At 41.5% G+C, this 18,178-nt stretch overlaps 1 protein-coding gene across 4 annotated transcripts in view; it reads left to right on the top strand.

Moving 5' to 3' along the window:
- Positions 1 to 18,178, top strand: part of LOC131679398 (dual specificity calcium/calmodulin-dependent 3',5'-cyclic nucleotide phosphodiesterase 1-like) — a 796,874-nt gene that overhangs the window by 174,767 nt on the left and 603,929 nt on the right. The gene's annotated exons all lie outside the window — the stretch shown is intronic.

Raw genomic sequence — 18,178 nt, 5'->3', positions numbered from 1 at the left:
CCTTAATTCAGGGATACTATCACTTCTTCGAAGCTTCCGGTTCCATCGTAGGTGGCCAAAGTCATCAAAGAGGGTTCAATTGGGCGTCAGTGACCCATAATCACAAATCCCATTAATTTGAAAAATATACAGATACTAGAGTAAAACGGGTATATAGGGTAATTCCATGTGTGGGTGCACTCTACAACCCGTAACACCGGAACCAGAACTCCGATTCAAAAAAAAAAACCAATAACAGACTATGGAAATGTCAGCCATCTCTATGAAAAATTTATGCGATTATTGACACTCACACATACATACACACAAACAGAAATTTCCCGATGGGGGCAATAGGGACAGGAGGACAAGAGTTTAGGGGCTTAACGATCCCCCCCGGACCTATTGCGAGTTGGGGAGCCTTGATAGGATATGGTGGGGCAAGGCAATGTAATGTTAGGCTTCCGTTGAGGTTTTATCCATGGCTTTAGCATATTGCACTGTAACCCAACTGGAGTACCAACCGGCACATTAAGATTAAGATACCAGTAATATCCTAATTACGACATACCGGCGACAGAACGCGGATGCGATAGAGGATTTCCTCGAAATTGATGCACGGCCACTACCCTAGTATGGACGGAGATACTTCCACGAAACGGCGAGTGGGCTAATAGTACTGGCTGCCTCCCGTTTGGTGGGTCTCCAAGTATGTTCGAAATCCGGCATCTTATCCGGTGGAAGTAGGCTCAGCTGAACTTTCCTGATTAGCGTTGATCTGGCTCTGAACACGGTACCTCATGAAGGACCGACTGCTGTCAAAGGTAACAATGGGATCATATAGAGGTGACTACTTACTACATGCGTAGATAGCGGCTTGGAGTTGGGACCCAAAAAATCATGGAAGAAAACAAAAATAAAAAAAACTAATGGAGCAAGTGTGGTGAACCCGTTCGCCAAAGGAGGTCTAGCGAGCTTGCCGACCCAGCAGAACCTACAAATGCAACAGCAAATGAAACCGCAATAGCAACAGCAGCGATCGCAGTCAAGGAGCGGCGACAAACCAATAAAACGCCAAGGAAAGCTAGGGTTTCTGGTGCGTACGCCGAAACCAAGCATTACCCAAGAAGACTAGCAATCTTGGTTGCCTAAACTGACGAAGCTGAGGCAAAAAATGGAAGAGCTCTTCGAATTCGTGAAAAGCAAGGGCGACGTGCATGGACAAATCAGGGATCTAGTGATTAGCATCACATCCGGCGTAGCAGCCGCCGAATGCGCACAGATGGCGGTACTGGAGAGAGCTAAAAACGCCGAAAAGACACTGCAGATCACGATGAAAGCGAAAGCAGAAGCCTATGAGACGCCGAAGGGTAACCGATCTGTGAAAAGAGTAAGGGAAACACCAGAGAAGAAGTACTAACCAAACAAGCCAAGAAGGACAACCGACAAATGGAGAGTGAGTATCGAAGATTGGAAACCGTAGAAGAGAGGAGTAAAAAACAGAAAGAAAACGATGAAAAGAAGAAAGAAGACCTTAGGCCGCGCAAGGAGAGGTACAGGCGAGACGCTCTAGTCGTCAAAACAAACGACGGCGGCGTGGCGTACGCTGCGCTCCTTAAAAGAGTGAGAGTGGATCCCAAGCTGAATGAGCTGGGGAAGAACGTAGTTAGAACCAGGCGCACCCAGAAAGACGAGGAGCTGGTCGAGCTGATGAAAGATCCATTGATCAAGAGCTCGATGTATAGGGAACTCGTGGCAGAAGTGGTGGTAGGAGAGGCGAACGTGAGAGCTATAGTTCAGGAAGTTCGAGTGCAGGAATCTGAACGATATCTCAACGCAAGACTAAGTGAGGATTACGCTAATAGAGCAATATTACCTGGAGAAAGAGCAGATGATAATCAAGTTGAGGAAGGCGTGCAGTGGCACACATTGAAACGGTCGTTGTCAACCGTAGCCAACCATCTTATGTCGACCGGTAAGATGGTCCGATGGTCGGTGTGATCGGTACGATTGATCCCTAGAGCCACTCTAGAGATTTCGGGCATCAGGCAAGAAACTATAGAGACCCGGACATATCTGATCTGTGCAGAAAATGTGGCGAGAAGGGACACATTGCTAGAGACTGCACAAAGTAAGCGAAAAACTTGCTGCTATGCTTCCCCACGGTGGACACCAGAGCAGTTCAATCGGATGCTGGACGTACTAACCGACTCGTTAGACGGATGAACGACGGTTGTTATAGGAGTTAAGTTTTTAACGCTTGTGCCGTGGAGCGGGGTAGCAGGATGACCAACGCAAGCGTTTATAGTCTGGCGAAGCTGGATGTAAGGCTGTGCAACGAAAGTTCCGCTAGTAAAGACGGCCGGGAATTCAGATAACAGGAATTGGCAAGTTAGTGAGCAGCACGCACAGAGCGACCACCAGGTGATCCACTACACCATTGGTCGGCGGAATTGCATTGTAACGCAGCGAGTGAGGACTAACGAGCGGAAGTGGAAAATAAAGGACTTCGACAAGGACTTGCATGCACTGCATGCTGACAGCCTCGTTTCAATTCCGACGGCCGATAAGCTGTCAGAAACATTAGCGAAGGCATGTGACGTATCAATGCCGAGGAACTGAAACCGAGGAATTGGCAGCGCCCGGTGAATTGGTGGAACGAAAGGCTCAGCATCCTCCGGGCTGCCTGCCTAAAAGCCAGAAGACGCGATCAAAGAGCAAGATCTGAGGCAGTCAGAGAAGAGTGTAAGGTAACATTCCGGCGGGCAGGGCCGCTTTAAAACGTGATATAGCGCTAAGCAAGTCCACCTGCTACAAGGAGCTGTGCAGAGAAGTAGACGCTAACCCCTGGGGCAATGCTTGCCGTGTCGTGATGCTTAGATCAAGGGTCCAATTACGCCAGCTGAAAAGGGGGCTGACGAATTGAAAATTATCGTGGAGGGTTTTTTTCGAAGCACGATCCAACCGCATGGCTACCTACACCGTACGTCGATGCAGACGGTTGAAATGCTGGTGCCAATCGAGTCTCCAGCGACGAGCTTCTTATAGTGGCAAAAGGGCTGAAAGCGAAGAATGTTTCCGGTCTGGACGATGTCCCCAACGTGGCTCTGAAGACCGTGATCCTGGCATTTCCAGACTTGTTCGGGATAGTTCTTCAGAAATCTCTGGACGATGGCTACTTCCCGGACAGATGGAAAATCTAGAAGCTGGTGTTGCTGCCAAAACCAGCGAAGCCACCAGGAGATCCTGCATCGTATCAGCCTATATGCCTGATGGATACTTTTGGTAAGCTTATGGAAAGGGTAATTCTTAACAAGTTGACAACCTACGCTAAAAGTAAGCACGAACTTTGGCAGAGGCAGTTCAGGTTCCGGAAAGGGATATCGACGTGGTGGATGCCATCCGTACAGACATCGCGAGTGCAGAGAAAGCCTCGAGGCAAAAGAGAAGCGCTAATCGCTACTGCGTTGTGGTAATGATAGACGTGAAGAACTCGTTCAACAGTGCCAGTTGGGTGTCGTAGCGCTGCACAAAATGCGGTCTCCGGACTATCTGTGCAAGATTCAGAAAAGTTACTTCCAGAACCGAGTTCTGGTCTACGAAACGAACATGGGGCAGAGGTCGATTAGGGTAACGGCTGGAGTACCTCAGGGCTCCATACATGGCCCAACGTTCTGGAATATAAAGTACCACGGTATGTTAACACTGCAACTGGCCAGGGGGAGTCCAAATCGTCGATTTGGCAGATGCTGTTGTCCTGACGATAACCGGCGAGACCCTGGAGGAAGTGGAGATGTTGACGACAGAGACAATAGGCATCGTGGAAACCTGGATGGCTGACTTAGTTTCAGCTGGCTCATCATAAGACGTAGGTAGTGCTGGTTAGCGTCGGCGGATACTCAATCTCATCGATGCGTGCGCTAAGGCTCCTGGGTATGATAGTCTATGATCGGTTAAATTACAACAGCCTAGTCGACTATGTGTGTGAGAAGGCTGCGAAGACAACTAACGTAGTTAAATCATGATGAATATCGGAGGAGCGAGATGCAGCAAGAGGCGAATCCTGGCGGGTGTCTAATCGTCAATACTGAGGTATGTCGTACCGGCCTTTACTGCTGCGCTGAACTCAAGTTGACAAGCACGTTTCGTTGAATGACTTGGTTCGTGTCACGAGCCGGGATAATTCCCATCTGCATCTCTCTGGCTAAGGACGTGGAATTCTACCAGCGGAGGAATATACAAAATGCAAGGAGACTGGTTAGAGCGGACTCGTTGGCTAAATGGCAGCAAGACTGGGACAACGCGGAGAAAGGAAGGTGGACCCGCCGATTCATCCCAAATATGTCGGTGTGTATTAGACTGCCCAGAAAAATAATGAATTTTTGAAAACTCAATCGGCCCACCCCTGAGTCGATTCCTAGTCCCATCAGGAGTACTTGCTCCAAATTTAAAGCAAATCGGACAAGTTTAGCTACCGGACCAACGTGCTTGAAGTTTGTATGGGATTTTTCGACAATTTACATGGAGAAAACCCTCTTGTTCACATTTTCGCCGCTAGGTGTAGTTCCACATCTGACCGCATTTTCTACCCAAAACATAACTCGTATTATGTACTACAATTTTTCCGAACATACTATTCAGCTAAATCTAACCATTATTCCATAAAAATGTTTAGTTTGTTAGAACCTAGTACTGATACACTATCATGCACTGCTAGGCCCCATGCAAAACTGACTCAGACATCACTTCGTTAAAAGTTTAATAACTTTTCCTGTTAGAGTTGGATCGCTTTGCAGTCTTCAACAAAGTTGTAGATAATAAAATTATCTTTTTAAGTTTCACTTTTGGTGATAATCTGATGTATACAGTGCCACCTAGCGGCGAAAATGTGAGCAAGAGGGTTTTCTCCATGTAAATTGTCGAAAAATCCCATACAAACTTCAAGCACGTTGGTCCGGTAGCTAGACTTGTTCGATTTGGCTCAAATTTGGAGCAGACACTCCTGGTGGGACTAGGAATCGACTCAGGGGTGGGCCGATGGGGGTCATTTTTTTTCTGTCACTCTAGTGTGTATGCGTAGGAAGTATGGCGAGGTGCGACGCAGTTTTTGTCCGGGCACGGATGCTTCCGTAAGTACCTGCATCGGTTTGGACGTGGACGTTAAAGAGACACCGGAACACGTGGTTTTCGAATGCCCTAGGTTCGAAGAAGTTCGAAGGGGTATGTCCGACGTTGCAGTCGACAATATAGTCGAAAAGATAGGCCGCTTCAAATATACCTGTGATACTGTCAACAGAGTGGTTACAAGTATACTATCCGAGCTGCAGAGAAAGTGGCGAATCGGAAAAAGCCGCCGGGGAACCACAAATCGGGTTTCGGGAGAAATTCCGCCGCTGGGGAACTCTCCGTCGGTGTAGACTAGATCCACCGCCGGAAACCAGTTGAGTCGTACACGACGTAGCATCTGGTTCGGATCTCCAGGGGCACCAGTGAATCACACATCAGGGTTCACCGGAATTGCCGGCTTTCGGATTGGCTTAATCCACTGCCGGGGATTAGAGTGAGTAGACCGCGTCGAACTGTTAACAGTGGGTCGTTGGGGCGCCAGTGAAGCGGAAGCCACGTTCCATCCGGAATCGCTGAACAGACCTCAGCACCTATAGGCTGGTCCGGCGTAGGCTAGGTCCACCGCTTGGGACTAGATCGAGTAGATCGGGATGAAGCGGGAAGCTAAATGGCTCACAGAAACGAACATCGGTATCAGGTAGAAATCTACCACCGGGGAATTCACAGTAGGGTAGATTCGCCGCTGTGGATTATCCGACTAAATCGTGATAACGATGGGACCTAATTGGTTCACAAAACAAACACCGGTACCATGAGAAATTTCGCTGCCAAGGAACTCTCAGTCGGAGTAGGGTAGTTCACCGCCGGATAATATCAGAGTAGATCTCGATAAAGCTGGGAGCTAAATAGCTCAAGGAAGCGGGTATCAGCATCGAGAGAAATTCCTTCGTCGAGGAACACTCAGTCGGAGTAGACTGATCAGCATTTTTCTACTTCAAGATACGATGCACCCTGTCAATACAGCGAAGACCCGATTTTGTCAGCCTCACATGAAAATCTGTTTGATGGGCACTAGCAGACGAACCAAGTCAAATTCGAAGAAATTCTTTCTTGAGCATATTTTTATTATCCTAAGGATACAAAAATTGTAAAAATGAAAATTAGATTTTAAGTTAAATTTGACACTGGAAGACTTCCGTGGAAGAATATTAAATATGAAAAGGTTATGAGGCTACGTTTAGGGACTGAAGAAGAATTGAAATTTTTACAGCTTCGGTTATTATAAAGAAAGAAAAAAAGATGTGCCGATTTTGTCAAAGCCTCCATTTTATCAACCTAAAATATCCCATGAAACTGATAAAAAGGGGTCCTCACTGTATATAACCCGAGTCCTCATGAAATCCTAAGCTTAGCAAATAGTTTTTATCCAGTAGCAAGTTTATTTCCGCAACCGCAGTAGTCTAGATTGATGGCACTACAATTCACCAAGTGCCGGGTAGATGATGATGATAATTATACAGATGATGATGATGATGATGATGATGCTGAGGGTGAAAATAAAGATGCAGTGACAAATGAGTAAAAGTTTTCCATAATGACCAACATAAACAAAAAAGGGGTGGAAACAGCAACGGAGCTTCTGCGCGGATAATAGGATTAAAGCTTATTCATAGTTAATGAGATACGATTGCAAGATGCTGTGAGAAATCATTTTTGCGGTCGTGACTAGTTGGATCAGTACTTGGATGCACTTTGTTGAAAAATTACTTCATTTGTGTACATCGAAATCATTCTGTTCTAATGCATGCTATTTTTGTTTTCTTTCAGGTGAGTTGGATTCATATTTACATTCAGGTGAGACCGGGAAATTTTTCAGTTTGAATATAATTACCTTATCTTTAAAAAAATCCATTTCTGGCCTGTTGTTGTCATATAGAACAATAGTTAACCTTCCGGTAGTCGCGCTAGTGCACTGAGTGCACGCTGCTCTGAAAATCTAGCGAAATCATTTTAAGGCACCAGCGGCTGCTCGTTCAGTGAGCCATAAGCGCGACTTCCGGAGGGTTAAATTGTACAATTTTCTAACTCTTTTAGGGATGCTACTGTTGAAAAATATGCTTAAAAAGCACTCATCATTTTGTACACAATAGTAATTGTGTAATAGTAATAATCAATTTGACACAAAAATTCATCCATACGCATTTTATGTGTTCATTTCTGGAGTCAGACTTGCTCAAGAATTGATCATTTATTCACCAAATTAGTTTAAATCTATTTATAAGAACAGTTCAGTGAAAAGACTTGACAACTTCTAACGAAAACCACGAATATAACAATATTTGCCAATTTCGGTAATAGCCTAATTTCAAACTTTGAACCAGTGTTGCAAGAAGAGCGTATGCCAATGATCACATCCCACAAACCACAAGTAACAAAACCACAATCTGTTTCCTCAGCATACTCGATTTTATAATTATGTGTACTCGCATTATGCAAATGCAATCACTTGTCAGGCTGTAGATGGAAATGGGGCCGCAACCCATCACCCGTACGAACATACTTACAATGTCTACCGCACCATGATTTGCACACTCACCCTACCATTCTCCCCGACCCGATAGTGGTCTGTGGCAAAACGGGGACATAGCAAATCGATACCCACATCGATCGATCGGTCGCCATCGAAAGGGGAGGGTTTTGTGCAATTTTAAATCCCTGTGGCAATCATCCTGTCAGCATCACTTATCGTGCCTGTAGGATCCTTCGGCGAATTCAGCCGACGATGCAATTGGCTGGTAGAGATACACTACCGGAGCGCTAGTTAAACTGTAAGTGAAACGTTTAATCTGCATTACATTACCGTCATTGTTATTACCCACACCTACGTCCTACATCTTTGTCGGTCGCTTTGTGGACCGGTTCCACTTAATCCGCTTACCGAGAATAGCGTGGGATGGTGGTTGGGAGGGACAAGATTCATTGTCGGTGACATTGTTGCTTTCAGATTGGAATGGTTAACTAATAGGATGCAACGGAAATGGTCGTCTTATGACTTTTTTTGGTGAAACTCCAGTAGTTTCTTCGAACGATAGAGTGGATTGTTGCGCTTGAAATAGATTATCAAATTGCGCGCGTCTGAAATGCGTATTTAATATAGTCACCGTTGCTCTTCTAGGCAGTGTTAGTGTAGCCACTAAACAGACAGACAGTTAAACAAGAACGAATTATGTGTAACAGTCGATCTACTTTTGCAAGTTTATCAATTTCCCTTGCCTTTTGAAAGATTCTAAAAAAATGTGTTTGTGACACTGCTTTCAGGTAATCGCATTTCGAGCAATTATCCTGTGAAGCACAATTATAGGCTTACTTTATTTAGTTAGACCAGCGACCGTGATTTTTTGACGTGGTACTACGTCTTTGTTTTCGATATGGGGGTGCACTTAGCAAATTCTACAAAAAATGGCATGTAACGAAAAGTGGTCCAATTTTAAACGCACATAATTCAGCCATCTCGCGATAAATTTTCATTTTTTTGCGCATATCGCCCCGAAATACTTCTAAGAAAAGATTCCAATAGATAAAACCAAAGATTATTGATATCATGGCATTAAAAATTTAAATAATGTACAACCTAATCAAAATATCGCGCATTTACACTCAGAAGATAGCGTTTCCCAAGACCCGCCCCAACCTGGCGCGCTACGCTTCTATGAATGACGTCATCATCGACTACTTAAAGAACGGATTTGGCCAAACAAGCTCAGTTGCCTGTTGAACGGCAGGCGGAGCAGATCACTGCACTCCTGTGTGTTTTCACAGTTAGTGTAGCTGAGTTAGAATTCCGTTACACTGGCTGTTGAGGTACGCTACCCAGTTCCGTTCAAACACGCGACTGAGCTTGTCCGTTCAAACACTATGCTTTCTTTTCTGTTGTGCTCGTTTCCGGCAATCTTTTATGTACAATCTCGAACACAATTATTCGTATTCAAAATTGCTTGTACATTCGAGCTCCATTTGCCAGCACGGTTAACATAGTGTCGTTGTACTAGTTGTCTCTTTCGCTCTACCCATCAGCATAAGCGTTGACTCGTTATGCGTTTGGGTTTAATGTTTGAGGCGAATGTGTAGGTAGGTATATTTAATTTGTTAGTAGGGTTATCATATTCACAGATTTTTCTGTAATGTCACAGTTTTTTCCACAATTTTTGATCACAAATTCTTTTTCACAGATAGCAGATTTTTGGCATTTTGATGAAAATTTCACAGATTTTTTGAAATATTTTTATTTTTCGGAAATTTATCACAGATTTTTCCTGTTTCAGTTATTACAGATGATAAAAAGATATTTTTGACCGAAATACAGATTTCATTGTGGCATCCCTGTTTGTTAGCGGTTGCATGCGTAAACTGCATGTTGGCAATCTGTGCTTTCGTTGCGCAAAGACGAAAACTTTCTTAGCAACAAATTTACGCGGATCGATGGAAAGCACAGCGTAAGTTTATTATTTCCGTTTGATCAATTCATTGATTCATTTCCACTTCACTGGATTCATTTCCACTCAGCCTATCCCATTTTGATTCTGCTAATAGGTACATACTACAAAGCCTATTTATGAATGAATATACTGCCACTCGAAAAACCGTTGTAAAAACGTATCGAACTCCATATATAAAATTGTTTTAGATTCTTGTATATTTATAGTTTCGATATATGATTAAGATAGCTGCATTCGCTATATTTGTATGTGTACTTAAGGAATGTTACAATAATGGCAAACTATAACTAGCGAGCTTGGTCTATACATGAAATTATTAGACCGGCAAAAGTTTTCACTTTTTTTCGGAACACTGCTAATTCAAACAGTAATTGGATTCACAGATCATATGCTAAATATGAGCTTTTTTCCGATAGCTCTAGTTTACCCACAAGAGGTTTCAACTTTCTGTGGTAATATATGGAAACTCTGAAATAAACACTTGAAATCCAATAAAAAATCCACAGTAACTCTGCATACCTCAAAACTTATGGTCGCGTAGCTTATTTTTATTTTATTGAAGATTGCATATTGATTAGAGATTCCCCGATAAAGTTATTTAACTTTGAAGACCAACCGATTTTTTGGAAAATTCCTATTCTAAGCATGTGCGAGAAAGAGAGGAAAGCATAAATTTATATGACAATATCTTTTTACTGCACAATTGGATCAATTTTCAGTCTTCGGCAATGTTGATCCTTATACCTTAAGCTATATATCTGCAGATTTTGAGATGCACAAGATAACCCTGGCATTTTGTACTGAATTTATTGTTTCTATTGCCTATTTTTCATATATTTTCACATATAAACTTCTAAGCTCTTGTAAGTGAACTAGAGTTTTCGGAAAAAAGCTCATATTTGATAAATGCTATGTGAAGCCAATTACCGTTTGATCAAGCAGTGTTCCGAAAAAAAGTCAAAAATGTTGCCGGTCTAGTGATTATATTGTCTAAAATTTGATTTGTCTTCACCGGGTTGGGTTTTTTACCACACACAATCCAAAAGTTTTTTACAATTTTTAAAAGCTGATCTTATATTATAAAGATTAATTCCAGATATTAGTACGGTCACGGTTTTCTGTCTTCTTTCTTCAGATCTTCTCAAATAAGTTTTATCGGATTCGATCACCTACTACAAATGAAATGAACTGATAACCAAGAAGGTTTGGTTCAATATGTAACATCCGATGTTGATTGGTAGTGCTTAAACTATACGTAAGAAATATTTTTGATTTATGATTACTCTAAATGTACTAAGAAAATAAATATTTTACATTAAGTAGTATAAAATCCTGCAATCATGAACATAAATCACACTCCTCGCGACAAAAATATCGAAAATCGTGATCCTGAAGTCATGAACACTGTTTGGGATCTGGATATAACCCTTTTCTTCCTTCGTTGTTGGGTGGACTGTATTCGGTTCCGGATGATTGTTCGGTGGACGGTGCTTGGCGGCAGAGTTAAAAATATTCAAATTCATTGAATGAAAATTGATCATATTCAGCCACATTCATTTTCAATATTCAGTGACGCAGCTGAAAACGTCAAACGAACAAACCGCCCATTCATCCATGCACATTTTCATTCGTCTCCGATTATTACACGAAGCAACCGTGCAGCAACGAATCAAACGCATCAAAGTAGGCCCTGGAACAATGTAAGTGATGATGATTGTTGTTTCGTATGCTTTTCCGCCATTTGAAAACATTTTCCTAGATAATTAGTTAAATGAATATATTGTACGATATTCAACTGAATGAATAATGTGGATATTTGAATGAATATTTTTTCTATTCACCGCGAGTCGCATCAAGTTCATTTTCAACCGTCAAAAAAGAGCTTCGATTATTTTTAACTCTGCTTGGCGGACTTATACGGCAATTGTTGGCCGGCGGTTCAGGGCTCCGATTCCATAAATAAACACGTTTATTTAATAACAACACTACATTTTAAACATTTATTAATTAAACTTAATTAAATTACATTTATTGAAAATCACAACACAGCACTTTAAAATATGCCACAACAATTTCCATGGCGACAGACCAGTACGCCTTTTACGGGTGCAATGATTGATGGCCGACGTTCTTCTCTCCGCCACTGCTGCAGGATACCGGCAAATCAGTCGACGTCGCTCCGGAATCGACTCTCCGATGTCTCCCACTGGCAAAAGGTCATCAGCTCTTGGATTCTGCACTGTAACTCGCTTGCATCCTTGTTGTCTTTTCGGATAAACAGATGACAGTCCACCAGTCACCGTGTGCGTTTGTCATCATGTCGTCTCTCGAACACACGCACACAAGTACTCCAACCGCTGATCACCTTGCAGCAAACAATTTCACTGTCGAGGGGAACGTCGATAGAACGGGTACAAAGTAGGACAGTCGCAAACATCCTCGCCCATCCTGAAGTTTCTGAAATTTCTGTAAAGAAAAGAAACCTCTCGCGCACCAGGTGAACGAATCGACTCATGTACAACTGGGAGTCTTGCTGGTCTGATGATGGCATGATACAAATTTTTTCAACGGGCCTTTCAATTATTCCTGGTGCGGTCTTGAGTGTCACTACTCTGACAACTCTTCTCCAGAGTGGACCTTCTGAATACTTATTTTCCAGCGGATGGGGGGTGGGTTGTCGTCGTGGATTATCACCAATTGGCCCACAGAGATTGGAATCGGTCGTTGACAACGCTTCACTCTGCCCTGCGGCTGGGTTAAATATTCCAACCGCCACCCGATCAGAAATACATAACAAAAATATTACAAAACTATATCTTGCTTTGTTACTTGTTATAAATTTCTGTTGTTTTAACTACTAACGAGACCTTATTTATAACACAATGTGTTACGAAAATTGCATTCTGTTATAATTCTGATCGGGCATCGTTTCCAGAATTGCTGTAGTTTTTGTTGTATTGTTTGCCACTGCTTCAACCGATTTATCGGAACAGCCGTGAAGTCTGGAGCAGGCAGTTGTTGCGTGGAGTCTCAAATCAAAAAATGTCCTGGAGTCAAAGGTTTCAGATCATTCGGATCGTCGGACATCGCAGTTAGCGGTATAGAGTTAACACAGCCCTCCACCTAAATCAGAAGAGTGTTCATATCTTCAAACGAAACAACATGGTCACCGAGGACACGCAACAAATGATATTTGGTTGATTTTACTGCCGCTTCCCAAAGGCCTCCGAAATGGGAAGCACTGGGGGGATTAAAATGCCAATGGATTCCCTCCTTTGTGCATTCCTTCGCTATCTTCTCGTTGTGCTCTTTGCTGTGTAACAATTCAGCCATTTGTTTCAGTTAGTTCCGAGCTCCAACGAAGTTTGTCCCGTTATCAGAACTTAAAGTTCGGAATACTTGCCTCTTCTTGCGTAACGCCTGCAGAAACCGACAAATCTGTTACCAGCTCAAGATGAACGGCTTTCGTGCACATACAGACGAATACTGCTACATAAGCCTTCACTGCCGTACGACGGAGACCTGGGCGTATATGTACCGGGCCGAAATAATCGACTCCCGTACTTGAGAATGGCCTTGATGCTGTTACACGCACTGCGGGCAGCTCACCCATGAACTGCTGAACAGGTCTTGGTTTTGCTCTGGAACAACGTTGGCACCGATGAACTATTTGCCGAGCTACACTGCGGCCTCACAGTGGCCAATACTGAAGCCTTACGGTGCCAAGCAGAAGCTGCGATCCTGCATGAAGTTATTTCTTATGAAAATGCTCTAGTAGCATTCATGTTAGAAGATGTGTTGCTGGAAGAACTATTGGATGCTTGGTATCTTCAATTTCGCGTGAGTGGCCCAATCGCCCTTCAACTCTGATCAGATTGTCTCCAGACAACTGTGGGTGAAACCAGCGCAGCGGTGAACTTCTTGATACCGCTTCATGGTTCGAAAGCGCCTTCCACTCCTTCGTGAACGTTTCCTGCTGAATGCGTCCCATTAACGTGTGCTCTGCCTCCTTCAATTCTGCTGCCTGTAGAACTCCTTTCCATCTGCTGCTAGCCTCAGTCCGCTTGAGGATATTTTTCAATCGTAGCGAGTACGCTGTACTTCTCATCAAATTTTGAAAGTTGGAGAACTTGCTAACGTACCAGGTCCGAAATACTCCTGCTGTTTCGCACATGGAACTGAGCGGCGCATCTCCCCTTCTACGTCCTCAACGCTCGTCATTGTTGGTAGCGTTGGCCCTGTCTGAAACCATGGCCCTCCCACCACAGCTCTCTGTGCTGGATCTGCTCTGGAGTTAATCCGCGCGAAATTAAGTCGGCCGGATTTTGTGTTCCTGGAACGTGCTGCCAAATATGCGTCTCGGTGATTCCTTGAATTTTTGCCACGCGATTAGCAACGAATGTAGTCCACGTCGTGGGTACTGCCTTTAGCCATTGGAGAACGCAGGTAGAGTCCGTCCAGAAACATCTTGATCGCCTTAGAAATCTTCTCCGAAAGCTGCACACCTAGAAAAAATAGTGTAAATTTACGTCTCCTGACTATGACATATACGAGCATCAAAAATGACTTAGTTTTACGTTTGATTTCAATTTTACATGACGTTTAATTTCGTAAATCATGTAATTTTACTCCACATACAGCGTTTGTTCTGAATGGTAGGAAGTGTAATTTTAAGTCATTACGCATGTAAAGTATATGTTTCATGTAAAATTAAATGGTAATGTTCTGTCATTTCGTAAATTACGGTTTGTTGAATTGTGTCATGTTTGCAATTACGTCAACGATAAAATTCAGATTTTTTTGGTGTGTGAGCCGCCATCAATACACCACACAGCTCCAAGCGTGGAATGGAACGAGTAGAAAGTAGGACAGTCGCAAACAAACACAAAACACTCTATTTGTGACCAAAATATCACGATAACGTAAATAGAAATTACAAAAATCGTAGAATCATAAATACAAATCAAACTATTCTGCTAAAAAAATCCGATACGAATCTTGTGAATAAAATATCACGATAACATGAATATATATTATGAAAACTGTGACTAAGATCCCGAAATCATGAACATAAATCAAGCTACACTGCCAGAAAAACCCTTTAGTAAACATACAATATAGACATTGTTTAAGTTGCTTTTTGCATTAAAATTCCAACCGGAACGACTGGCACAAGTCACATGAAAATATTTTTAATAAATAAATTTATACAGCTTCATTCAATTAACAATATTTTATTTCGAAAAAATATATCAACAAAGGTTGTATTTATTGTCTTTTGCATTGAATTTTATTTATTTAAAGTTTTTTTTATGTTAGGTTTATTTGTAATAATCAGTTAACGTCGGTGCTCTGTTGGAGTCGGGTCTAACGTCAACAACTGCGTTCCGTTTAATCCGCGTGTAAAGGATAAAATGCTTTTATGTCATTTTATTAAATATACTACAGTGAAGACCCGATTTTATCTGCCCCCGATTTTATCAACCTTTTGAAAATTGATAGTTGGTAGTTTGATGGGCTCTAGCAGACGAACCAAATTGAATTCGAGTAAATACTTTCTTGAGCATATTTTTCTTATCTTAGAGATCCGAAATATGCAAAAATTCTTTTTTTTTTGTTTAAGCTAAATAATTAGGTTATGAGGCTATATCTAGGGACAAAAGAAGAATATTTTCAATGTCCCGATTTTATCAGCCTAAAATTCACCAAGGGGCTGATAAAAACGGGTCTTCACTGTATTTGTAATGGTTGCATTAGCAAGGAATCAGTGGACTGCTGTATACATATTGATTAAAAACGTTGAAATTGCCAATATTTTACGAATATGACTACGCCAACCGGAGGCTGTTTAGGCCCAAAATAAAAGGGGTTTTAATTGAGTAACTTCATAGTTTTTCACTAAATAATTTTAATAAACTACCATCAGTGACAATATAAAGTTGAAAAAATGTTTTGCTGAAAATGTCAATTTTTTGGGTGTATTATGAATTCATCATTGAGGAAGCTTGACTGCCAATATGACCATTTACGATGCTTTTCTATAAGTATTGATGTGAAATTTATATTTTATGCATAATGTTTGGTGTTTTTTTTAAATAATTCTTTCTATAAAAATCCAAAAATAGATTTAAATTGGCCATGCTATTATTATAATCTAAGATAGCATAAAAAAGCTCTAATAAATAAAACTCAATGCAATATTTCATTAAAAAACTTTTTTAGTTTAACGAATCTGTTAAAATTGCATGATTTTCAGTTGGAATTTTATTGACAGTTAGCTTAAAGGTGCAAACCAATTTTTTCAAAATTTTTAAAAATTATCTCACAGCTTTAATACGCTAATTTGGAGATAGTTTTCGCAATGTTGTTTTAAAACAACATTGCGCATTTAAGGGTCCAGTTTACTTCTAAATTCGAACACATTATAAGAGTGCAATAAAACCACCTTCTGTCTGAATAGTGCTCTACGTCCCTGCCTGGAGCTGCCAGTGCTACCAAAGTGCAAAGAGCTCTTCGCCAGTCGATACAGTACTCCTGACAAATATAAATACAGGTGGCTCGAAAGACGACAAAATTGGGCTGGAGCAGTAATACACAACAACCACTTCTGCTTCCGTTTGCCAGATATGTACGAGTTGCAATAGGACACACACGGATCACTCACGCATATTTGATTAACAATAATCCCTGACCTGTGTGCGTATATTGCGGCGTACAGGTCAATACAGAGCATGCCAATTGAATACTAAGACCTAGATCAAGTTAGGAGAAGCTGCGGCACCAGAGGTTCACTTCCTAAAATATTGGCGCTCAACACAGAAAAGGAAAACGTGCTATATCATTCTTAAGAGCTACTAAAATATTTAATCAAATTCAAGCTCTTACCTGTTTAAAGATATTCAAGTTCATAAATTTATCATGAAGTTTATTTTTACTAATTAATAATAATAATAACATTATTATTTTAAAACTGCAATGAAAAATATTTTTACTAAATAAATCCAAAATAACTTATTCTTAGGTACAAACTGCCGGACTCTATGTATCAGGTACCACGACATACACAGTATACGAAATAAGTCAGAAAACATAACCACTTTAACAGGTTACCTAGATCGGTCGACTCGAGAAAGCAAAGATGTTCTCACTAGAATTTTACACCCATGTAAACATATGTTCGAAAAGGTAGCTTTCATAATCCCAATCCATTGCTCTGCTAAGCGATGGGTTGGGGATAAACTTTCCCATATGAAAACAGTTGTGCCTATTAGAACACCATCGGTTTCCGGCAGCCTTCCGTTCGATTATTATTAAATATCTGCCACAGTTTTGTTCAGAAGTAGGTGAAAACTTTTACGTTACGAAAGGAAAACGTTTTGGCCTACTTTATTCATAGGTTTTTAATAATGCAACAAGGTTCCGGTACAGCCTCTGACAGTTGACCGATATGCCATATGAACAAAAGGATGACACGCAAACTAGGTCAACAGGATGGAGGGTCAAAATCACATTTGGCTTCATATATCACAGAAAAAGTTTTAGAATTGTTTTCCGACGGGCAGTTTTTAAGAGTTTGTTCATCTTTCCGGAAAAGGATGCTCTAAATCCATGTCATTGTGTATCTAAGTCTGGTCGGCTGAGTGTAGAGCGAGCTTCTTGCTACCAAACATCCACTTTAGAATCATCAAAACCGACATTCAATGATGGAACAAAAGAATACGAAAATACTACTATTCGAAACTCGTCTATGCTTCTGTATTTAAAACCATATCGGTTGATGAATGCCTCCGATTGTCATTAGAACGCATTGATAAGAGCACAAAAGACTTGCACATCACAATAGCAGCAATTTTCTCGACTAATTTCTGATTGGAAGTCGTTACTATGTAAGCACTTTTCCCCAGCCTCAACACATACAATGAGATTATTTTCACTTTACAAATTGTGCCTGAGGTTCATACGAGTCTATCAAACCCCATCCCCTATCTATAAAAGTTGAAAAGTTCAGCCAACGTTGCTATCCTACAGGGTTTCCAGTTCAGCTTTAACAGTTTTCTCTGCACACGGGCAATGGCAGTCAAACACTGAATCCCATATGAAAGAAGGCAAATAGAAATTTCAATTCGTTCGTCCTGCCTTTTTTGCTCTTTCTCATTTCCAGCAGCCACCCAGTAGACGTACGTCGATGTGCCGAAAGCTGTCACACATGGTATGCATACACAGTGTCAACCCAGTCTGGTTTCGCCTTCTTTGACATGTAAATGGGATTTTTGCCCTACACTTGCCTTCAACGCGCTTGGATTGCTCAGTGTATGCGGGATTGTCAGTGTTTTGTTGTATTTTAGAAGAGCCGAAGCATGAGTAGTGAATGTGGTAGCTGGGGCTCTTCCGTCGCGACGAGATTTTTTAACATTACCGGAATTGTTGACGTTTGGTGACTTATTGAAATGTAACCAGCGACCCTGATTAAGAGGCATTACCAAAGTGTTAACTAAATTCGCGAAGAAGTATACAGGGCTTCAATCGTTTAATTTCACACATTATTACACATTTAATATTATGGAATAAGAAACCATAATGCTTATATTCCCTCAGAAATTTTTGAAAATAATTCATATTTTGCAGAATTATTTTAT

This window comes from Topomyia yanbarensis, chromosome 2 (assembly GCF_030247195.1).
Source record: "Topomyia yanbarensis strain Yona2022 chromosome 2, ASM3024719v1, whole genome shotgun sequence".
NCBI lineage: Eukaryota > Metazoa > Arthropoda > Insecta > Diptera > Culicidae > Topomyia > Topomyia yanbarensis.
This window is presented reverse-complemented; position numbering and strand designations above follow the sequence as displayed.